This window comes from Anolis carolinensis, chromosome 4 (assembly GCF_035594765.1).
Source record: "Anolis carolinensis isolate JA03-04 chromosome 4, rAnoCar3.1.pri, whole genome shotgun sequence".
Taxonomy (NCBI): Eukaryota; Metazoa; Chordata; class Lepidosauria; order Squamata; family Dactyloidae; genus Anolis; species Anolis carolinensis.
The window spans coordinates 124,127,738-124,153,135 of NC_085844.1; the positions used below are offsets into that span (position 1 = coordinate 124,127,738).

Sequence of the window (25,398 nt, forward strand, 5' to 3'; positions counted from 1 at the left end):
AAGTTAGGGGAGGGGGATTTGCAATTTGTGGAAATCAATATCTGTGTTTGGATAAATTCAAATGTTTGCGGTGTGTTTGACTTCTCCATATTATTATTACCTTTTCATATTGTTTTAAAACATCATCTATTTAAACCCTGCAGCCTCTGCAAGGGCCCTCTGATTCCTGTTTGTTTGAGTTTCCTTCCCTTCCATATTATATCCTTTATTGTAGTCGAAGCATTTCTTTTTAACCAAATTCCACAACTTTTCCCATTAGCAGTTGCTTGAGATCAATATATCAACTTCTAAAAACAGTGTTTGGATACATTCAAAGTTCAAACATCACCCACCTAGCCTGCAAGTCCATTCCTGGGGGAAAATCCCTTTGTGATTTGTTTGACTTCTCGATATCATCATTACCAGAGGGCAAGGGCCCTCTGATTCCTGTTTGTTAGAGTTTCCTTCCCTTCCATATTATATCCTATATTGCAGTCAAAGCATTCCTTTTTCACCAAATTCCATAAAGTTGGGAAGAATGAGCCCCTATTACTTTGTGTCATTCTCTAGAAAATTCAAGGAGGTAGCTCTTTTATTTTTTCAAAAAAATGTATTTCAGAATTTTTAAAAAAACTCTCTAGCTAACTGTGGAGAATGTGTTTTACCAATGTAGCAAATTTGATCAGGATAGCTCAAAAAACGAGGACGAGAGAAGCCCTGATGTTTCCCTACTGCCAGAGATGTTTTTCCTTTTGCGCAATTGCGGCCACCATTAACTTACGAAGATTCATAAAATTTTGAAGTTTTCAGCACCCGACATTTGGAAATACTTTTGAAATGAAGTGCCAGCACCCCCTATTTTTGGAAGGAGTTTAGAAGCATTTTTTAATGGATCACACATGCTTAGTTAAGACCCCATTTGGAGTTGAGACCTACAGATTAATAAACAGTGATCTTGATAATGAAATGATTTTAAGGGCTCCATGTTGTCCTTCAGACTTAGATACAGGTTGCCCAACTTGTTTCCAAAGAATCCATGTATTTAACTGCACTCGAAAGAGGACCTAGGAGAACCCAAACACATTCTCTCATATAGTTTTATGTTTTGAGAAATCCAGGATATGAAACTGGAACATAATATTTCAGAAACTTCTCCTCAATGTATAAAATAGCAATTTGCTAAGGAAAGGTATCAGGTATCTCCCTGTACAAACTGATATCAGAGATGGGCAGCCAATGTGGAAAGGTACATAAGGAAACAGCTTCAGCAGAATGGGACCACAACTGGGGGGAAGAGGAACTATGCTAATACTGTTCTTGTTAAATGCCTTAACTGGAGAGAAGAGTCAAAGGGGAAATGGGTGTGCCTTCAGAACATATAATAAGTGTGCCTTCAAAACATATAAAATTTTGGGTTTTATACTAGTAGATTCAGCAGGCTAGTGCTATGAGATTATGGCTGTAACCAGGGCTATTCTGGGTGCTTAAAGAGAAAAAGTGGTGGGTGGACCTATATGCATTTGTTCAGAAAACACATGAAAGATAACACAGAGTTTCAACACTGAGTTGAGGAAGCCACTAAAGAAGGAATAAATGTGTGCAGATCTACTCAGGGAGCCATTGTGAAGACTCAATGTGCTATCTGCCTCTCCTCAGAATGGAAAAGAAGAAGGATGATACCTTAGAGAAAGCAAGAAGCACGCAATACTCAAGTCTAGAAATTTAGAGTCCCTTTGGGGAGATAGGGTGGGATAAAAATAAGGTTGTTGTCGTTGTTATTATTTTATGACACAGCAAACAAGATAGATATGCTGGATTTTGTATTATTATTAATTATTATTATTATTATTATTATTATTATTATTATTATTATTATTATTAAGATCTAGAAGAAGTAAGAACGAAAAACACAAACAGGGGCTATCTATCTGCCTATTGCTGTCTTCACTAAATCACTAACTACAACACTGGTGCTATCCTTTCCAACAGAAATAATATTATAAGTCAAATGAGAAGCCAAGGCCTGACATGATAGAATGCATTATTAGTTAAGCATACCTAGACAGAACCAGGGAAACTTCATGGATTGGACAGAGCTGTGCTGATTCCCTTCTAGCCTTGAGAACCTTATCACAAGAGGCAAACTTTTCAGTATGTTAGGAAAGTGGAAATCCATTGTTCCTTTGGTATCTGCAAAAGTGGCAGTGCATCTTCCTCTTATAAAAACCTTCAACGTATTATTTTCTAAAGATCATTTATCTTTAGTGCCTGCTTGTAAGAGAGTCATCTGCAATAGTCTAGGGCAGTGTTTCTCGAACTGTGCTTCTCCAGGTGTTTTGGACTTCAGCTCCCAGAAATCCCAGCCAATTTACCAGGTTTTAGGAATTGTGGGAGCTGAAGTCCAAAACATCTGGAATAGCACAATTTGAGGAACTCTGGTCTAGGGCATGGATGGTGAGCATTAAATCCTCCAGAGGTTTTGGACAGCAACACCCTACAGTCCTCTACTGTTGGTCCATCTATCAAGACACCTGAATGCTAAAATCCAAAATATTACTCCACACTGAAGTCCTCAACCCTATAGGCTAATAATCACCCTTGGCTAATAATTATTCTCAATTCATTTGAATGAGGGGGGGAATTAATTTCTACCCGAGGAAAGTTGGTCCAACAATGCATGATACAGTTTTTTTCCACAGAAGGTACAGGCATCAGGAGACAAGAGGGGAAGGAAGACAGAAAGGGCATCTTTATGCTCAAGTCGGGTCACCAGAATACATTATTAATTGCATTGTTAACCTACTCATCTTTTAAAATGCTCAGAGTACTGTAAAATTTATAATGCAAATGGTTCACTTTCCTCTAAACTATTTTAGCCTTACATCATCCCTGTGAGGTAAGTTATAGGTTATGGTTGAGACACAACGTCATTCAGGGTGAGAAGGGCGGAATATAAATGTTTTAAATAATAAATGAATAAACTCCTAAAGTCACCTTTGACGACTCCTAAAAATATGCCAGTCTTTAATTAGCTTGGCGCCTTTGTGATTGTATGTGAATATGGATGACCTAACAAACAGAGCATACCAAGAGGTTTCTATATCAAGTGACAAAAATTAGATATAAGGAAGCAGCTAAATTACCAGAATGCTATTAAACCCAAAAAGGAATAAATTGGAAGATTTTACCACTCTGAGACGAGGCTTTAAATAAATACATTACAATAAAGAACTGGAAAGTGTGTGCCCCCCCCCCCCACCTCTCAAGTGATAGACACATAAAGTTGTCTACACCAGAAAGGAGAACGTACGTAGTTCATAGCAGAGCACAGTTAAGCTAGTAGAGTTTGCCATTAGTTTCCAGGAAGACCGGTGAAGCTCTGCTCCTTGAGTTTGCTGCATCTCTGAATTACAACACAGATTTCTAAAGGCCAAGTGCCTCTGCACAACTCCTCACTTGATCCTGCACTTCTGTGAGCCTTCCTCTGCACGGAGTTCCAATTTGAGAATTATATGACTCATGCACATGAGTAAGAAAATATTGCCATGGAGTTCCTTAGTTAAAATGTTGCTGATGTGATGGAGAAAGACGGGGGAGCACTCCCATCCCCTTCCCCTTCTGTATCATTTTTAAAGGTTGTAAAATTTGAGAGCAGCCCTGTTTTTATTCATCAATGTGGAAGCTGAGCAGAGTGTTCCTCCAGCTGCAAAGTACGGGTATGGATGCCACAAATGCCTGAATGAGTGAGTGAATGAATGAGACCCCTGAGCAGCCTGGGCACATTTGAATGGGGTGTTTCCATGTGCAACAAAGCAACAGCTGGCTCAAAGCCTCTACTTGCTTTACGCTGTTCTGTTGCTTTTTTATTCCCTGGCTTGATCCTGAAGCACTGTCTGTTGTTTGTCACTGCTGCCAGTCCTACAGGCTGCTTCTCTCCTCCTCTACCCACACAGCCTCTTTGGCATTATCACCAGTATAGTCTTAAATCCATGACATTTGACTTTTCTCCCAATAAGATGCAGTGGGCTGATCTTTTACTGCCTTCCAAGGCCCACTGTGAGATCAGGAAAGTGGGGGGAAAACAAAAGAATAAACCTCTGCATTTCTTCAAACTGCAGAGAAGGGCAGGGTTGCCTAACACTGTGCTGGGGAGGGCCAGCCCAAGACAACTTTTGTGCCTCTGGCAGAAGACAGGATTACAGTCCCACCATATCATGTACAAAAAAAACTTCATCACATTGAGAGGAAACAGCATGAGTAGAGAGTAGAGAATCCCCCTCTTACATTGTCAGCAGTCCCGTTTCAAGTTCTGCCTCCCATCACATTCACAGGTGGAAACTTAAGAGTTGGCAATACATTAATCTTACATTCATCACAAGGTCAATATTACTTTTTAAAAAATCAGGAGAAACAACAATCTCCGAAAATCAAGAGATCCCTTGCCCTGCCCAAACCCCCTTACATTAAAGGAGACTGACACTAATTTAAAATCTCTTCTATCCACGGGATCCTATTGTTCTGCCCCAAACCCCATAGGATACAAGAGACAGTGCTCCAAATTAAAACAATTCCAAACCCCATAGGATACAAGAGACTGCTGGTGGTTAGGCAATGAAACAAGATGGGAAACTTTTGATGGTTCCCATCGCACCTGTTTTTCAGTTGTAAACATGGGAGTAAGGCGTAATAAGAGGCAGGAGCTGTGAACACAATTGCTGGCCCGTGTTCAGAGTTCCCTCCGTTCAGGATGTTTCAGCCTCTTTTCAACCCTGGAACATGTAATGAGCTCTGGTCCTCTCCATGCTTGAAAAAAGGCTGAAGTGTCCTGCCAGGGGAAATGAGGTCAGTTGCTGGAGTTCCCTTCTTTCAGGACACTTCTGCCTCTTTTCAACCACGGAGAGTGCCGAAGTAGTTTGACTGCCAAAGTAGTTTAACTTGTGTGATGAGTTTGGTGCCTCTTCATGCTTTAAAAGAGGCTGAACTGTCCTATGACAGGGAAACTTTTCAACGTGATAAGAAGGTAAGAGATTTGGAGTTGTGGCTCTTGTTCTTCAATTTGTTCACCTTCATCTCATAAGAGCTCAGGACAGCTAACAGAACACCTTCACGTGCACAAACTACAAATATGTCAAAATAATAAATTACAAAAATATAAAGGAGTTACTAAAAAAATAATAAAAGCAATATTAATAGCAGCAGTAATAGACAGAGCAAACATTTGCTTATTTCCCCCAAAATGTGCATAAATAGACAATATTTTTATCTAGCACCATGCTACACAACAGAGATTTCACTACAGTAGAGTCTCGCTTATCCAACGTAAATGGGCCGGCAGAACGTTGGATAAGCGAATATGTTGGATAATAAGGAGAGATTAAGGAAAAGCCTATTAAACATCAAAATAGGTTATGATTTTATAAATTAAGCACCAAAACATCATGTTGTACAAGAAATTTGACAGAAATAGTTCATTACACATTAATGCTATGTAGTAATTACTGTATTTACGAATTTAGCACCAAAATATCACAATGCATTGAAAACATTGACTACAAAATTGCGTTGGATAATCCAGAATGTTGGATAAGTGAGTGTTGGATAAGTGAGACTCTACTGTACTTGGAAACTTTGGTATCCCTACTAAACAGACTAATCTGGGGAATCACAAACAGAGCCTCCCTGGCTGATTTTAAATCCCAGGTAAATTGGGAATTAGTCCTGTAAGTGACTGGGATAAAAGCATGTAGGTTTTTATATATTAATACAGTAGAGTCTCACTTATCCAACACTCGCTTATCCAACGTTCTGGATTATCCAACGCATTTCTGTAGTCAATGTTTTCAATACATTGTGATATTTTGCTGCTAAATTAGTAAATACAGTAATTACTACATAGCATTACTGCATATTGGACTACTTTTTCTGTCAAATTTGTTGTATAACATGATGTTTTGGTGTTTAATTTGTAAAATCATAACCTAATTTGATGTTTATAAGCTTCTCCTTAATCTCTCCTTATTATCCAACATATTCGCTTATCCAACGTTCTGCCGGCCCGTTTATGTTGGATAAGTGAGACTCTACTGTACCTGGAATTAGACCCAATGATTCACTGGGCACTAATGTAGATATTTCAGGATAGTTGCACAATGGTCAGTCTTGGCTACACTGGAAACCAACAAGGCTTCGACATCAGCTGCAGTCTCCAGACAACTTTAAAGGAAACCCCATGTAGGGCTCACTGCAATAGTCAAATCAGGTAGAATTGGGATAACCAGAGTATGGAGCGCATGCTCCTTATCTAACCCTCTAATTTAACATCCCTATATTGAATTCTTGAGGCTATCTATCCCTTTAAAAGATCTGAGCAAACGGTTTGTTGTCTGGGTTCTGTTTCATTATCTGGGTGGAGGCCACTACGGGGATCTAGAGAGAGAAGGATTGTCAATTTTATGGGGGGGGAGTTGAAGGAGGAAAACCATTTCCCCCGTTTTCGCTGGTTATCCCCCCCCCCACCACCACCACCACCGCCAATATCATAAACAAGGGTTATTTCCACGACAGGGACATGGGTGGGGAAAATACACAGGACAACAGGGGGAAATGGTTTTCCTCATTCAACCCACCACCTCCATAAAATTGACTTTCCTTCTCTCTCTAGTTCTCTCTTGTGGCTTCCACACGGATAATGGAATAGTACCATTGTCTGTATACTTCACATGCATTAAGTGTCAGAACCCTGCTACTAGAGCCTGGATGTGGCTCTGAGTTTCAGGGTCACTGACATTGATAAGACACCTGCGGCTCAGGACTTGGAGAAGAAACGGCTGCTGGACTTGGCGGGGAATTTGCGCGGGGTTTTACTGAGCGGGAAGAGACTGTTCAAATGAGGGGGAGGGTATATAAAGGAGGGTTGGCCGTAGTATCCCATTCTTGGCTTTTCTGATGTTCATGTTTCCTACAGTAAAAGTTTCTGGTGATATCACAGAGAGTCTTGTGTGTTCATTCAGGAGCGGCTGTGGTGAGCTGACACTAAGCCAAGAATACGGACACCATCCCGCTGTAGCGGTGAGGTGTAACATGCAAGTGGAGGATGAAGAGCTCTTGGGCGCAGGAGGAGGAAGGTCGGAAAGGGCCACTCCCGAGCCAGACGCTGAGTTCCACCAGCTGGCGGCCCTGGCGTCATCCACCGCTTATGCCCAGCCAAATGGGGTAACCCAGAGGCGTGGAGTGGTGCGGGGAGACAGCACCGGAGGAGAGGAAGGTTCACCTTCCCCAGGCCCACAAAGGATGGTGTTTCTGGAGGAGAGGATGTCGGCGATGGAGACCACCCTGGCAGTGATGTCGAGGGCGATGGAGCGCCTGGCGGTTTTGGCGGAGCCGGAGAGAGGAAGGGAACTTCGGGCTAGCTCAATGTGGGACGTGAGCGTGGGAAGCAGCCAGGGCTTTGCAGACCTCCCAGCACCGAAGGGAAGGGAAATGCGAAAGGAGCCCGGTGCCCGGCCCAAGATCCAAACAAGCCTGACGCGGGTGGAGGAGAGTGACGACGAAGGGGAAAAGCCTCCGAGAATCCCGGCTACGCTCCCAACTGAGACCCTGGTGCCCCTGGCGAATGCCGGGCGTGGCACAGGGCCAAGAGAAGCAGCAGCGGGGCCCACTGGTCCGCAAGGGGGCTTGCGACGGGCGGAGAATTGGGGATTGCCACCACAGGGACCCCTACCGAGACGAGAGGAACTAAGGATCGAGTTTGGGGGAGAGTCCTCTGAACTGGATTTTTTCCTGACCACGGTGAGGGGCTATATGGAGGACAATGCTCACACTTTTAGAACGGAATCCAGCCGGGTACGGGCCATTGGTGCAGTGTTGAAGAGGGGAGCGGCCAGCTGGTACGTTCAACTGCACGCGCGGCGCGACCCATGTCTGGGGTCACTCCGACGCTTTATGGGGGCCCTGGAGACCCGTTTCCGAGATCCACTGGAGCAGATCCGGGCGAGGGAGAAGTTGAAGACCGTCTCCCAGGGGCAGAGGTCAGTATCTGAGTATGCGGAGGAGTTCCAATGCCTCGCTGAAAAGGTGCCGGAATGGTCTGCAGTAACAAAGATAGAACTCTTCAAAGAGGGTCTCAGGCGGGAGATCCTCTCCTGGGCGGTGCATCGTGATGAGCCTGACACACTGCGCGGATGGATTCAGCTGGCGGGGCGCATCGAGACATCGCTGGCCCAGGCGAGGAGGCACCGAGGAGGGCTACAGCAGCGGCCGCAGATGAAAGAGGGGAGCCGGAAGGAGGGATCAACCCCAGCCGGGAGGAGAACGGAGCCGACAGGGAACGTGAGCACCAGCAGGAGGGGCTGCTTCGTGTGCGGCCGTTTGGGCCACAGGGCTGCCGAGTGCTGGCAGAGAAAAGGGGAAGGCGGAGGCCCGCCCAAACCAAGAGCCGTGGCAGGGAAACGCGCCGAGGAAGAACCACCGATGAGGCACCACTCGGGGGGGTTGGTAAGTCAGGACAAAGCCATGATAGTGGTCCCCATTCAGCTTGAAAGTGGCAGCAAACAAGCAACCTGCAAAGCATTTGTGGATTGTGGATGTTCCAGGAACATCATCTCCCCTGAATTAGCCGAGGGATTGGGATGCGAAAGAACGAACCTAGAATCCCCAATAGCTTTCTCGCAGTTGGACGGATCCACAGCATCGGGATCATTAGCTAAGTACAGTGCCGAAGATGTAAAGTGTAAGATAGGGAGTTGGGAAGGAAAGGTGTCATTTGTGATATCACAAATAGCCAGCTATAATGTTATACTAGGCATGCCATGGCTGGGGCAGGCCAACCCGCAAATCAACTGGGAGGATAAGAGCATGATCTTCAGGATGAAGTTGGAAGAAGGGAGCCAGGAAGTGGAGAGAGAGCCGGGGAAAAGGGGGGAGGAAGACTCTATCAGGATAGCAGAACTGGCAGATAAATTACCCCCAGAGTATCGGGATTTTGTGGACGTATTTGATGAGAAGGAAGCAGACAGTTTCCCACCGAAGCGGAGAGTTGAAGTGAAGATAGAGCTAGTCCCAGGAGCAGAGCTTCCCAAGGCAAAAATATACCCAATGTCGGCTAGGGAAAAGGAGGAACTGAGAAAATACATTGATAAAAACCTAGCGAGGGGTTTCATAGAGCCTTCAAATTCCCCTCTAGGGGCGCCTGTGTTGTTCAGGCGGAAAAAGGACCAAACGCTGAGGCTCTGCATTGACTACAGGGGCCTGAATGCAATCAGTTCTGTAAATAAATACCCCCTACCCTTAGTGAAGGACTTGATCGCCCAGTTATCGGAGGGACAGATATTCACTAAATTGGACTTAATTGAAGCGTACCATAAATTGCAGATCAAACCAGAGGACAGGTGGAAGACGGCCTTCTCCTGTGCATTCGGATTATTCAATTATCGTGTGCTCCCCTTCGGTTTGTGCGGCGGAGGTGCCGCGTTCATGCAATTAATCAACGAAGTGTTGCATCCATTGTTGTACAAGGGGGTCTTTGTTTTTTTAGATGACATATTGATAATATCTCGGACTAAGGAGCAACACATAGAACTAGTCAGGGAAGTCCTACAAAAGTTGAGAGAAGCAAAACTGTATGCGAAGCTTGCCAAGTGCGAGTTCAATAAAGACCAGATAGACTTTCTGGGGTATAGGATTTCCTCCCAGGGAGTGGCGATGGACCCTGCGAAGGTAGAAGACGTGAGGGGGTGGGAAGCCCCCAAAACACGGAAGCAGCTGCAATCCTTCCTAGGGTTCGCAAACTTCTATAGAACATTTATCAAGGACTTTGCGCGCCTCACTTTGCCATTAACGGATTTGTTAAAGACTAAAGGCAGGGGAGAAACAGCCAAAGTGAAGGCCCCAGGGGCCAAACTGACATGGACAATAGAATGCCAGGAAGCTTTCGAAGCCCTTAAAAAGCGTTTTACTGAGGAGCCTGTCCTACAGCACCCTGATATGTCTAAAGCCTTTGTATTACATTGCGATGCATCAGACCGGGCATATGGGGCAGTTCTGCTACAGAAAGACGAGGGGGGGAACCTGAAGCCATGTGGCTATCTGTCAAAAAAGTTTAGCGATACAGAAAAAAACTGGCCAATTTGGGAGAGAGAAGCCTTAGCTATTCTAAAAGCACTAGAGTGCTGGAGACACTTTCTGGAAGGAAGTGGAACACCGTTTGAGGTGTGGACTGATCATAGAAATTTACAGTATCTAAGATCCCCTCGTAAACTATCAGCGAAGCAAATTAGATGGGCCCAATATTTCAGCAGTTTTGATTTCAGACTCAGATTCTTCCAGGGGAAACATAACATACTCGCTGACGCTCTCTCTCGGATGCCTCAGCACGGGGGAGGAATTCAGGAATCTGAAGGGAGCCTATTCCTAGATAAGCAATGGGGCCTGGCAGTACTAACTCGAGCACAAGCGGCCAAAGAAAACAAACGTACTGCCATTTCCACGGGGGGAGGAGAAATATGGGAGGAAGAGTTGAAGCGAGCGTATGGAATGGACAAATGGTTACAAACTAACAAAGAAAAGGGAGAATTGTGTGGGGATTTGGTGTTTGTAAATAAGAAATTGTATATCCCTGAATGTTTAAGACGAGAAATGTTAAGGAAGTACCATGATAACAAAGGTGCGGGTCATCTAGGCCCCACCAGGACTATTAAACTGTTGGCCAGACAATGCTGGTGGCCCGGAATGAGGAAAGACGCCAGGGGGTACGTCACGCAGTGTGAATTATGTGCAGAGGGAAAAACACCACCGGGGAAGCCCCAGGGGCTATTGCAGAAGGTGGTGGAGCCCATGAGGCCATGGGAATGCGTAGCCATGGATTTTGTAGGCAAACTACCCCCCAGCAGAGGCCACAGATACATTTGGACAATATTGGACCTATTCTCAAAACAGGCACACTTTGTGGCCCTGCCAAAACTCCCTTCAGCTGAAAAACTTGCTGATTTGTATGTGAAGCATGTATATCGCCTACATGGGTGTCCCGACAAAATAATTAGCGACCGGGGAGTCCAATTTACTGCAAAATTTTGGGGAAAATTCTTACAGCTGTTAGGAGCAGAAAGGAACCTGAGCTCGGCCTTTCATCCCGCGACCAACGGGGGGGTCGAACGTACCCAACAGACACTGTGCCAATTTTTAAGGATGTACACCAATTATAGACAGGATGATTGGGCGGACCTTCTACCGTTTGCTGAGATGGCTTTTAACGGGGCCGTACATTCGGCCACAGGTCGTGCCCCATTCGAAATAGTATACGGACAGGAGGTGGCACCTTTCCCCAGGCTACCCGAGTGGAAGGAAGGGGAGGGCCAGACCGACGAGGAATGGCCGGCCAAAATCAAGCAAGGGTGGCAAACCGTGGTAGAGGCATTGCGGGAAACACAAAAGAAGTACAAGCTCTTTGCGGATCGTAGGCGCCGAGAGGGGGACAAATTGGGCGAAGGAGATCTGGTTTGGCTGAGCACAAAAAACCTAAAATTGGGATTCCCATCCAAGAAATTGGCTCCACGCTATATAGGACCATTCAGGGTAGCAAAAAGAATAAACGAAGTGACCTATGAGCTGAGGCTACCCAAGGACCTAGGAAAGATACACCCGGTATTCCATTGCAGCCTGTTAAAAAAGTATAAAGGAACTCTGGACGGCGGAGAACAATAGTTGTGTTTAATCTTTTCCTTCCAGGATGAAGGGGAGGAGGACGCCATGTCAGAACCCTGCTACTAGAGCCTGGATGTGGCTCTGAGTTTCAGGGTCACTGACATTGATAAGACACCTGCGGCTCAGGACTTGGAGAAGAAACGGCTGCTGGACTTGGCGGGGAATTTGCGCGGGGTTTTACTGAGCGGGAAGAGACTGTTCAAATGAGGGGGAGGGTATATAAAGGAGGGTTGGCCGTAGTATCCCATTCTTGGCTTTTCTGATGTTCATGTTTCCTACAGTAAAAGTTTCTGGTGATATCACAGAGAGTCTTGTGTGTTCATTCAGGAGCGGCTGTGGTGAGCTGACATTAAGACAACTGGAAATGAACTGAAAGCATTACAACCAAAAGCCACAAAAGCAAACAACTAATCGGAAAGTTTATTTGGCCCTCCACGCAGTCATGCCGGCCATATGACCTTGGAGGTGTATACGGACAACACCGGCTCTTCGGCTTAGACATGGAGATGAGCACCAACCCCAAAGGTTGAACATGACTAGACTTAATGTCAGGGGAAACATTTACCTTTACCCTACATTGGGCTGGGCTGCATAGATTTTAAGAACAAGAGCAACCTTTTCACTGGAACTCTAAGTTGATATTTGTTGTTTGCCTTCCAATTTCTGACCCATGGTGACTCTAAGGTATCTGTCACATGGGTTTTTTGGCAAAATTTGTTCACAGGTGGTTTGTCCTTGCCTTCCTCTGAGGCTGAAGGAATGTAACTTGCCCAAAGTAACACAGTTGGTTTTCATGGCCAAGCAAGGATTTGAACTCTGGTCTCCAGAGTCATAATCCAACACTCAAACTACTATATGATGCTGGACTCATGCAAAAATACACTTATTTTTAAGGCAAATTTGATTCTTCTGCATTGGTGTTAAAGACTGAATAAAAAGACAATAATGAAAACCATCTTTCCTTTCAGATAATGAAAAAACGTTTGATCTCTTATTTTTAAATAAATATATTTTCTTGAGTACAATAAAAACACTACTATGAAGGTTTTGATAATGTGCCAACTTATCTTTAACTGATTAGTTGAAGCAGAATGTTTGGTCTCTTGATTTGGTTAGCAGTCTTTTTACTCTACCCTTGTCTTGGTATAGTAATTTTTCTTATGGTAGAAAACTGCACAAAGGGACATAGCTCTTGTACTTTACCAGTTGTTTGGAAAAGGGAATTTCATCAGGTGCTTGGTACATACAACCAGCAGTTGGCAAAACAAGCTAGAGCCAATTGCAGTTCTTTTGGGAATGCTGCTAGAAGGCAAGTTGGTTCTTATGAAACAACAATTATTTGTTCACTTAAAAACTGGATAAACAACGGCAGCACAGTCTGTACTTTTACAGTGGGCTTATACCATTAGGCACAATGAGGCAGCAAACTCTGTCAAATGCTATGGGGAAGGGACACAGTGGAGACAAAGCACTGGGGCACAGAGCTATTTGTTTTCCCTGCAGCACTTAAACTATCTTTGGCCCCTTGTACACTGCCATATAATTCAGATTATCAAATCAGATAATCCACATTAGCTGCTTTGAACTGGATTATATAAGTCTACACTGTCATATAATCCAGTTCAAAGCAGATATGGCCATCTAGTTTCTGGATTTTATATGGCAGTGTAGATGGGGTCTTACTGCATGCTGGTTTGATGTCCCATTTCAAAAGGGACTAACATGAGGTATGGATAAACTCAGTAAGGAAAGGAAAGAATATATATCTGTGTAGAGTCCAGGGCAGGGGTCCCCAAACTACGGCCCGCGGGCCAGATGCGGCCCGCCAGAGCCATTTATCCGGCCCGCGCATGCACATTTCTCTCCTCCCCGGCCCACACGCACCTTTCCCGCCGCCGCCAAGGAAGGTGCACATGGGGCGAGTAAAAGGCCAGCGCCTTTCCTCCCTCGCCCCGTGGGCAGCTTTCCTGCCGCTGCTGCCGAGGAAGACAGTGGGAAAGGTGTGTGTTGGTCGAGAGAGAGAAAGGCACACGCCTTTTCCTAGCCCCGTGGGCAGCTTGCTGCTGCCAAGGAAGATGCACACAGGGCAAGAAAAAGGCCTGCGCCTTTCCTCCCTCGCCCCATGGGCAGTTTTCCCGCTGCCGCTGCCGAGGAAGACGCACATAGGGTCAGGAAAAGGCCTGCACCTTTCCTCCCTCGCCCCACGGGCAGCTTTCCCGCCGCCGCCACCGAGGAGGGCAGCGGGAAAGGTGCGTGCTGGGCGAGAGAGGAGAGAAAGGTGCAAGCCTTTTCCTCGCCCCGCGGGCAGCTTTCCCGCTGCTGCCGCCGAGGAAGATACACACAGGGTGAGTAAAAGGCCTTCACCTTTCCTCCCTTGCCCTGTGGGCAGCTTTCCCGCCCCTGCCACTGAGGAATGCAGCGGGAAAGGTGCGTGCCGGGCGAGCGAGGAGAGAAAGGCGCACGCCTTTTCCTCACCTCGCATGCACCTCCCCCCCCCGCCGCCGCCGAGGAGACAAGCAGGGAGACAAGGCAAGACAAGCAGGGAGTCCGCATGTGCCTCTCTCCCTCGTCAGTCATTCCAATGTGAATAACTGAAAGAATACTCTGCAGCCCTGTTGTGGATTCATTTTTCTTGAAGGCTAGCAATCTCTTCCAACGGTGATTATTGTTGTTGTTGTTGTTGGTCAGGGGTTCTTTATGTTTTGGTGCACAAAAGCAGAAGGGGGGTTGGACTAGATGGCTGAAGGAGTCTCTTCCAACCATGTTTATTACATTATTATTATTATTATTATTATTATTATTATTATTATTATTATAGGATGGCTATCTGTCAGGGGTGCTTTGATTATGGCGTGGACAAAAACAGAAGGGGGTTGGAGTAGATGGCCCAAGGGGTCTCTTCCAACCCTCCTTATTATTTTTATGATGATGATGATGATGATGATTATTATTATTAACATGGAGGCTGTATTTGTTCGTTTTTGTTTGTTTTTTACTTGAAAATAAGATATATGCAGTGTGCATAGGAATTTGTTCATAGTTTAAAAAAAACCCCTATAATCCGGCCCTCCAATGGTCTGAGGGACCGTGAACTGGCCCCCCGTTTAAAAAGTTTGGGGACCCCTGGTCCAGGGTGTGGCAGGGTGTGGCTTACTTAGTTTATCCATACCTCACAACCTCTGAGGATGCCTGCCATAGATGTGGGCGAAATGTCAGGAGAGAATACTTCTGGAACATGGCCACACAGCCCGAAAGACATACAACAACCCTGTAAATAAATCAAATGTTAATGTATATCTTTCTCGAGTCTGTTCTTTTGAATCATTTGATTCCTATCCCTGCGCTTGTGAAACAAATCCCAAGGCAATTGCAAGAGAAAGTTCCCTGGGGCACCATCACAGATTGATTTTCTCTTATTGGAAATGCTTGCAACCATTGCAAATGGATCATGCTACAATTTGTATGTTGACCTGCCACATGCTCTCTCTGAGCTCTGTTCTGCCTCATTTCCCTGGAAACCATGCCTCCTGCAACTCTCCCTATTTTCTTTGCTGTCTCCCTCCACCCACCCTTTACATTTTCTTTGTCACAATCCCTCTATACCAAGATTTAGGCATCTGAGACTCCTCCTGATCTTGTGTGATCTGTCCTGGTTGGAAGTAGGAAAACAACTGCAGATTAAGAGGTGAAGTAGCTGGAGAGGATCTTGCCCTTTGCCATAACCCTTGTATTACCTGGTTTAGGCAGTGAGGTTGCAGATTTCCTATGGCTACACAGTGACCTCATGTCTGATGTGAGATATGATTTAATCTGACAGCTTTTTTTAAAAAAAAACTGCTATACTATCTGAGATCTTTTTAGATGCAATGGGATAGTGTAACACTGTCACCTCCAGCTTCTCAGACTGCTAAAAGACCACCTCCTACTCCAGATAAAAATCTGATTTTTTCAGAACCATTCATTCCTCAGATATTTCCCCTGCTGCGATTGGAAGTAAAGGATAGCAATTAAAGTCAACTGCAATATAGTGTTCCATTTCCCACAGACAATGAATGCTAAGGCAGCACATATGCTTAATAAGCAACTTTCTAATGTTGATAATTATGCTAATTAGAAACTAATGCTTTCCCATATTTGATCCTCCTTAGTGGTTGCTAATGATTTTGTTGCAAAGTCTGACCAGTTCTGTGCTGCTTGTGGAATACCTTTTTTGGAATTACCACAAAGAAGAAACAATATTCTCCCCCTTGCTTGAAATGGTACTCTCATGCCCTCTCCCTTTCTTTCTCCCTCCTCCCCTTCCACAACCCTGTTTCACTTAATAAACCTTAATAAAACTTGTGAAACAGCGAAAATACCGCGATAAATGTGTACATTAATATTTATTGAAAACCCACAAAACAGTGAGGGCACGAAAAGCGAACCGCGAAGTAGCAAGGGAACACTGTAGATGAATATGTGTGCATTGGAAATAGATGGAATTACAGTAGAGTCTCACTTATCCAAGCTAAACGGGCCGGCAGAAGCTTGGATAAGCGAATATCTTGGATAATAAGGAGGGATTAAGGAAAAACCTATTAAACATCAAATTAGGTTATGATTTTACAAATTAAGCAGCAAAACATCATGTTATACAACAAATTTAACAGAAAATGTAGTGCAATACGCAGTAATGTTATGTTGTAATTACTGTATTTATGAATTTAGCACCAAAATATCACGATATATTGAAAACATTGACTACAAAAATGGCTTGGATTATCCAGAAGCTTGGATAAGCGAGGCTTGGATAAGTGAGACTCTACTGTAAAACTAATATAAAAAACAGAGCTAGTTTAATTAGTATTTGAAATATGTTACAGTAGTAGCAAAACAGATATCACACACTAGAATTCGGCATGAATTTTAAGTAGATCTTAGGGTTACTGGATCTCTTTTTAATGCAATGATTAAATAAACTCAAATCTGTCTGTATCTTGCAGAACCAAGCTCAGCCACTAGGTGATCGAAATCTCTAACATAACACAGGTATTAAGAAGGGCAAGAAGGACATTATCAGACAAACAGGGGTAAAATGGGGGCAGAGGAGGAAATCTTGGGGCAGCGGAGGGAGCCATCAGGCTCTGTTACCTCCCGTTAGGATCCGTGGTCTCCCTTCCCATGATGTTTCTCCATCTATCTCACTTCCTCTTTGAGTAATCTTCTGTTCTTCAATTAGGAGTCAAGTGTGAAACGTTGCCAGCACGGAGCCCCACAAAATCCAGCCAGAAGTAGCCCTGCTTCATATGATGGGCTCCGGGGACTCTGTGCCGGCAGAGGAGAGAAGCGGGGAGAAGATGCTCATTCTGCATCTGATAAGGTCCTAAGTCTGGTTAATTCTATGAGAATCCAGCTGGTGAAAGGTTGACTAATAACAGAAACAAATAAGCGAGACCACAGAGCAGAGAATGGAAAGCCTGTAATCGGAACAAGGGCAGAAGGGGGCAACTACCTTGAGGTAACATCTTCATTCTCCTATAATACAGTCTTGAATTGTGATTGAAAACACTTCGCTACAGTTGACTCAATGTTAATTTCTTGCACATTGTTCATGCAATGAGATGGGAAAGAGAATCTTTGGGAGTATGTTGCACTGATGACACTTAAACAGGATCTAGACACAGGATAGTCATGCTACTCCTCTGTTCTGCCTTGGTCAGACCACACCTGGAATACTGTGTCCAATTCTGGGCATCGCAATTGAAGGGAGATGTTGACAAGCTGGAATACGTCCAGAGAAGGGTAACTAAAATGTTCAAAGGTCTGGAGAACAAGCCCTATGAGAAGCGGCTTAAAGAGCTAGGCATGTTTAGCCTGCAGAAGAGAAGGCTGAGAGGAGACATGATAGCCATGTACAAATATGTGAGGTGAGGTCATAGGGAGGAAGGAGCAAGCTTGTTTTCTGCTGCCCTGCAGACTAGGATGCGGAACAATGGCTTCAAACTACAGGAAAGGAGATTCCACCTGAACATCAGGAAGAACTTCCTCACTGTGAGACCTGTTCGGCAGTGGAACTCTCTACCCTGGGCTGTGGTGGAGGCTCCTTTTTTGGAGGCTTTTTAGCAGAGGCTGGATGGCCATCTGTCAGGGGTGCTTCTTGGCAGGGGGTTGGACTGGAAGGCTCATGAGGTCTCTTCCAACTCTATGATTCTATGATCTCCCATCAAGTCCATGGATATACCTCCTTTAAAGCAGGACTTCTTAGATCTTTTCCACTCGCAATCCCTTTTAGCCCAAGAGATTTTTACGCAGCCCTGGGTATTTATGAGGGGTATAAAATAAGTATACAAACATTTATAGATAATAAATAATAAAGATTTTAATTTTAAAACATTCTTTGTTGTGTATGTGTGTGTATTAGGCTTGTGAACAAATTCAATTTGGCTGCTTCCCTTCAGCTAATCCAGCTGGTCCAGCTTGTATGGCCATAATGGCAAGGGCACAGCCTCCATGTTTTAGCCACAACAGAACAGTAGCTGTTGAAAACCGGCTATCTTCAGTTACAAGTGGAATGTGGGAAAGAGACAGCCAGTGGAAGGAAAAGCATGGGGGGGCACCATTCTAGAACCTGGAAATGAAGCAAAAAAGAGGGCTTTTTAAAGGAAACCCAGGGTAGGATAGCTCTTCCTTCCCAGGGAAGTGGGGAAGCGTTCTTAAAATGCCTTGGAAAGCTGCATGCTGCAGGGAGAGAGCACCACGCGCACCTGCAACACATATTTCCTCTAGAGTAGAAACAGCTTTAACTACTAAGCATTTAACCCAAAGCAGAAAGGAGATTGAAGCGTGAGGGAAGGAAAGGCATCACTCCAGGGCCTGCAAATCAAGAGAAAAGAGAGGGTTTTTAAAAGTAAGACTAGGGTAGGATACTTCCAGGTCGGTTGCTCTTCCTTCCCAGGGAAGTGGGGAAGCCTTCTTAAAATGCCTTGGAAAGCTGTGTGCTGCAGGGAGAGAGCACCACGTGCACTTACAGTGCCTGTCTCCTCTAGAGTAGAAACAGTTTTAACTAAGCATTAAACCCAGTCTCTTCTAAAGACAGAAGGGAAAGGATTGCAGAAAGAGTGGTATCTTAACTCTGATCCTTTTAATCCAGGTCTTAATGAAGGATATAAGGACAAACAATGCCTAAAATGACAGGAAGGGGAGCCTGGGAAGTTCCTCCCATAATGGGCCGGATAGAAAACAAATCTTTTGGTTTCCCAGACCAAAAATGCATTTCTGTCCTCCCAAATTCGGGAGGCTCCTGAAAAATGGAACAGGACCACCACCAAAATCCGGGACACCGAAACGGTTGCACAAGCTGTGTGTGTGTGTGTGTGTGTGTGTGTGTGTGTGTGTCTATAGCATTAGCCATTTATTAAAGATGAAAGCAAATTTGTACATTAATGAGATGGATGTGCTTGTTTATTATATTTTTCATAAATAATTAAATATTGGCTAAATATTTGATTCTGCAAGATGCAGAGCATCTTTAAGTTTTTTTTCCCCCAGAATTGATTGATATTTTGATTTTATAATCATCAGTGCTGAAAATGCTACTTCACACAATATATAGTACTAAATGGCATACATATGTTTAGAGCCCTTATAGAAATGGTTGGAAATTAAAGAATGTCCTAATCCCAAAATAAAATTAATTTAACGATTTTCTTTTAGGATACTTATGTTTTAAATCTATGCTGTTTGAGAAATCAGAAAATTCTTTTTGTCAGTAGAAGACAGGACATGAAGGCTCATGGCTCCACTTATACTAGAGGGAAATATGTCCAATGCTGACACTCCTTGAAGCTTTTTGTATTATATACTACGAGTAATATTAAATACACATGGAGCTGAAGACTCAATAGTCCAGAATAATGTCCAGATTTCCACTTGCCTATTTGTCACCAGTAAGCATGTCCTATTATTCTGTCAAACACACACACACAATGTTTTTCTTTCATAGGAAACAAGAATGTTTGTTCTGGGCTTTTTCGGGAAGCACTAGAAGCAGGGAGATATTACTGGTGCCTACCGTGAGCAAAGGTGGTAATTGCATATTTTGCCTGTCTACAGAAGACAGGGCAGCCACCCAAAGTGTCTTATGCCACACAATAACACTTGCAAGAACAAAAACACTGTCAATCAGTAAATGTTACACACACCTATATGAATGATTTATGTTTTATACCAATATCAAAAGAATTAATATTTCAATTTTTAAACCATACTGTACAAAGAGAAACTTGTGGCCTTCCAGATGTTGGGTTGTTGTGTATTTTCCAGGCTGTATGGCCATGTTCCAGAAGCACTCTGAGGATGCCTGCCACATATGTGGGCGAAACATCAGGAGAGAATGCTTCTGGAACATGGCCAAACAGCCCGGAAAATGCATAACAACTCAGTGATTCCAGCCATGAAAGCCTTCAACAACACTTCCAGATGTTGTTGGGTTATAAATCCCCTCATTCTTCATCATAAACTATGCTAGCTAGGACTGTTGGAAGCTGCAGTCCTACAATATCTGTGGCCCTACACCAGGGGTCCTCAAACTTTTTAAGTGGAGGGCCTATTCATGGTCCCTCAGATTGTTGAGGGGCCGAATTATACCCCACCCTCTCTCACCCCGAAGGGGACTCAGGGCGGCTTACAGGTTGTATGTACATACAATATATTATTAGCATAGCACAATATTAGCATTATATAATACTATATTGTACTATACCAGGAGACCCGGTGGCAAAGTGTGTTAAAGCACTGAGCTGGAGACCGAAAGGTCCCAGGTTCAAACCCCGGGAGCGGCGTGAGCGGCCGCTGTTAGCTCCAGCTACTAACCTAGGAGTTCGAAAACATGCCAATGTGAGTAGATCAATAGGTACCGCTCCAGCGGGAAGGTAACAGCGCTCCATGCAGTCATGCCGGCCACATGACCTTGGAGGTGTCTACGGAAAACGCCGGCTCTTTGGTTTAGAATTGGAGATTAGCACCAACCCCCAGAGTCAGACATGACTGGACTTAATGTCAGGGGAAACCTTTATCCTTACCTTACTATACCATTATGCTGTAATATTATTAGTAATATTACAGTTAATATATAATATATAATTAATATTATTATATTGTATTATTATTATTAGCAGCCCTGAGTCCCCTATTGGGTGAGAAGGGCGGGGTAGAAATACTGTAATAAATAAATAAATAAATAAATAAATATTATATTGTATTACATTATAATATTATTATCAATATTATATGTATACATAATATATTATATTATTACCGTATCATTAGTTTACAATATTTCATTTACAATATTAGTAAATGAAAGAACAATACAATATTTAAAAATAAAAATAATTTAAACCAACATACTGTAAACTTATCAGGATTTCAGTGGGAAGTGTGGGCCTGCTTCTAGCCAATGAGATAATCAAGTAGGATTGTTGTTGTTGTTGTGGTGCCTTCAAGTCATTTCAGACTTTGGGCAAGCCTAAGTCTAAAACTGAGGGTGGGGGCCAGGTAAATGGCCTTGGAGGACCGCATCCGGCCCCCGGGCCTTAGTTTGGGGACCCCTGCCCTACACATTCCCCATTCCCAATGTAGAAAGTGAAACAGAAAGTAATTTTTTTCTGCAATTCCACATTCTGCCACCATGGACAAGAAAAAAACTGTCACTGGTTCTACATGTAGACTGTGGTCCACCAGCTGGCTATCTATTCAATTATTTTTATTGAACTCCATTGAACACATAGAACTAACCCAGGAAACCTCTAAAAACGGACATGATGCCCTTTTTATACACACACAAAAAATCAGTATAGTAAAGCTTCATTTAACGTCACCATGACTCATTTCAAATCAAGCTTTGGGTTGCACCACACCAAAGTGCCACAAAAATTCACAGCACATGTCCTCTGTGAAAAACAGGTTAGTTTGCAGACATGGGGGAGAGGGGTAGTACAGCCATGCTTATCATTTGGGGGAGGGGGGAGAAATGGCTCACTATAAACTGTTTGTTCAGTAGAATTTATAGAGGAATTTGTAATTTGTAGACTTCTAACTGGAGCTAATTATAGGGAACATATGATGCCCCTATTAAAGCAGCTCCACTGGCTACTGATAAAGTTTCCGTTCAAGGTGCAGGTTTTAACCTTCTCAGTGGTGGCCCCCCGCGTCTGGAACACCCTCCCCAGGGAAATAAGGCAAGTTCCAATACTGTCCTCTTTTTTTAAGGATCTGAAAACCTGGATGTTCCAGCAAAAATTCAAGAATGATTAGCCCCTAGACCCAGTCCCTAGGTAACTAGATAGCACTATCCCTGGCCCAACCCTGTTATAGTTGGCCATGTTCATCTTGTATGGTAATTAGTTTGTTGAACCTTTTACTGATGGAGCTACAATGAAATGTTTTTTAAAAATATTTTATTTTTACTTTTAGCGTGCTTAAACAGGTTTTTGGTATTTTATGATAATATTTTGTTTGTTCAGTTAATTAAATTGTGTTATATTGTTGAATGTGTTTATTTCGATGTATTGTCTGTACGGTTTTCTTTCCGGCAATTGAATGTTTGCCTTACATGTTGGAAACCGCCCTGAGTCCCTTCGGGGAGACAGGGCGGTATACAAATAAAGATGATGAATAATCTTCTGCGTGTATGCAGCTTCGAGTCTTTTGTCATTTTATGGCAACCCCATGAATTTCACAGGGCTTTCTTAAGCAAGAAATACTCAGAGGTGGTTATGCCAATTCTTTCCTCTGATATATAGCCTCTGATATATAGCTGGTATTCATTGGTTAGCTGGCTGAATATGAACCAGGACCAACCTTGCTCACTTCTTGAGGATCAGACAGGATTCTTCTGCCCCTAAAAAAAACCCCCAACTTTGCAAATGTGGTCACAAGGAATTTTTAAAGAGAAAACCAGTTTTCTCTACTGAACTACAGTAGAGTCTCACTTATCCAATGTAAACGGGCCGGCAGAATGTTGGATAAGCGAATATGTTGGATAATAAGGAGGCATTAAGGAAAAACCTATTAAACATCAAATTAGGTTATGATTTTACAAATTAAGCACCAAAACATCATGTTAGACAACAAATTTGGCATAAAAAGTAGTTCAATACGTAGTAATGCTATGTAGTAATTACTGTATTTATGAATTTAGCACCAAAATATCACGATATATTGAAAACATTGACTACAAAAATGCGTTGGATAATCCAGAACATTGGATAAGTGAGTGTTGGATAAGTGAGACTCTACTGTACTCTACTGAATCCAATATTTTAGATTATCCAACGCAGTTTGACTCCCACCCTGATATACAGCCGTTGCTCTAGGCAGGGAGGACTGACCTTTTTATGGATTTAATTTCCAACAATGTTGCTACTGTAAGTTCATTTTGTGCAATTCTGTTTTTATTTGTAGTCAATTGGTTAGTAGCCAATTTTTTTTTTAGTCAATGTTTTCAATATATTGTGATGTTTTGGTGCTAAATTCATAAATACAGAATTACTATATACATTACCATGTTCTGGACTGCTTTTTCTGTCGATTTGTTGTAAAACATGATGTTTGTGGTGCTTAATTTGTAAAATCATAATGTAATTTGACGTTTAATAAGCTTTTTCTTAATCCCTCGTTATTATACAACATTTACGCTTATCCAACGTTCTGCCGGCCCATTTATGTTGGATGGATAATTGAGACTCTACTGTGTGTGTGTATCCAGAAAGCAAATACTGAAGTTGCCATTTATATTAAAGACATCATTTTATTATGCCATTGTATCTAATAGAACTTAAACATCTGCAGCTTTTAATATTTCTGAAAGAAACCCAAGTGGCTGCCAAGGCTCACTGCACTTGAAACATTTTATTAAGGTTCAATGGATATTGAGTCAGGCAATTTCTTCAGGAGCAACTAAACCTGTAAATCTTAGAAACAGATAACATTCAGCATACCAGCTTGTGAAGTAATTACCAGGCACAGGTGCTTTTTCTTTAATGCTCTTTCGTTTGCAAGATGGTTGATCAGGTGAAGGCTAAAGATTGCATCGCAAAAGCCTACGCTGTTTCTTCTGTTCCCAGAAAACATATATTTCAGCTTTACCAGCATAGAAGAAGGCAGTGAAGTGCACCATGGGGTGGGGAAAGGCACAATTAGCCTAGTTTTCCCTGCACATACAGTCACAGCTTAGAGAAAGAAATGGACTACAATTTCCTGAATGCTGTCTCGGAGACTCTGTGGGCTGTATAGGTTATGAACAAGATTGATTCTGTAGGTTTGTTCTTAAGTTGAATTTGCATACAAATCAAAACAGGAAGATTTTTTTAAGTGTGACTCCAGCCCAAAATATATGTGTTTTGCTGTCTGTGTGACTGTTCAGAAGATTTCACCTCACTTTCTGTCCCTGTGATAACTTGATTTTGAAAAACCATGGCTTGTTGTGGAAACATGGATAGGTGATTAAGCTTCAGTGGAGACACCCTTTTCCCATGATAACTCTTCCAGGAGTGAATTTTCCTTCTAAGGGATGGATTTTTCTAACTTCCTGTTATCACGCTTTTTCACATGGGACACCTCAAGGCACCAAGCCTGTCAAAAGCACCAAGTGTGATAAGGTCCTAAATAGAGGTTAGTGTGAAGAGGTCTGTAAAGAAGTCCGGCAGGACTAAGGCTCTTTCAGGCAAGGGGGAAAACCTTTTAGATCCCATCGCTGACACAAAATGTAAAGATGTGGCAGGCAGAGGAGGAATCTTTTTATTCACTTTAGATGGTAGCATAACTTAAGTTAGAATATATGTGACAGAGGCTTAGATGTTAAAGAAAATCAATAAGTTTATTTCAGGCACAGAGTGTAGTGGTTACAGTAACTTCTTTAGAGGCACTTAGATAATGGTTTCAAAGTTATGAACTGATCACTTTGGATCTAACTGGGATTACTTCCCCTTACTACTCAGACTCTACAAATAAACCTAAGCAAGTCTCCTAACTTGCTTAATTCAACACCACTAGAGATCTGAGTTTCCCTGGTATCCCTAACCTGGAACCAGTGTCTTCCCTGTGACTAAAATCACAGACTAAACTGTTTTTTAAACATTCCTTCCTTTTCTTCCAAACGGCGGTTGGCTCCGCCCTCGTTGCTATGGTAACCTGCCTCAGAATGCTGAGCTGGCTACCATCCCCCTCGCACTGGTAACTAATACTTACCCTTTTAAACATAGTTAAACATGACTTTTAAAACGAAATTAAACAAACATGACATCTATAAATCAAAATAAAAACACACTTCTTTACAAGGTCCTTAAACAACTCATAGGTACAAAGAGTAGTTTCTAAGGACCTCTTCACACTAACCTATATTTAGGACCTTATCACACTTGGAGCTTTTGGCAGGCATGGTGCCTTGTGGTGCCCCACATACCTGCTCTCCTTCTCCATCACATCTGGGAAATGGGACAAGCAGTGTTGGTGCCCTGTTCCCATCAGATGGGGAAAAGGGGAGAAATATGAGGATAGTTCTATCAGAACACAACTTACCTTGCAGTCCCCATCCCCGAAGAGGCGAATGGGATCAAAAGCCTCAAGTGTAATAAGGTCCCAAGTCCAAACAGGAACCTTGATCAAGCTCTAGTTTTCAAATCACAAGCAACTTTCATTCATCCTTCATCCTTTTCCAAACTCTCCATGCAATGAATCCATGGG

The 25,398-nt window shown here is 43.2% G+C and overlaps 1 protein-coding gene across 6 annotated transcripts in view; it reads right to left on the minus strand.

Moving 5' to 3' along the window:
* cacna1e (calcium voltage-gated channel subunit alpha1 E) overlaps positions 1 to 25,398 on the minus strand; it is a 600,666-nt gene that overhangs the window by 298,632 nt on the left and 276,636 nt on the right. The window lies entirely within an intron of this gene.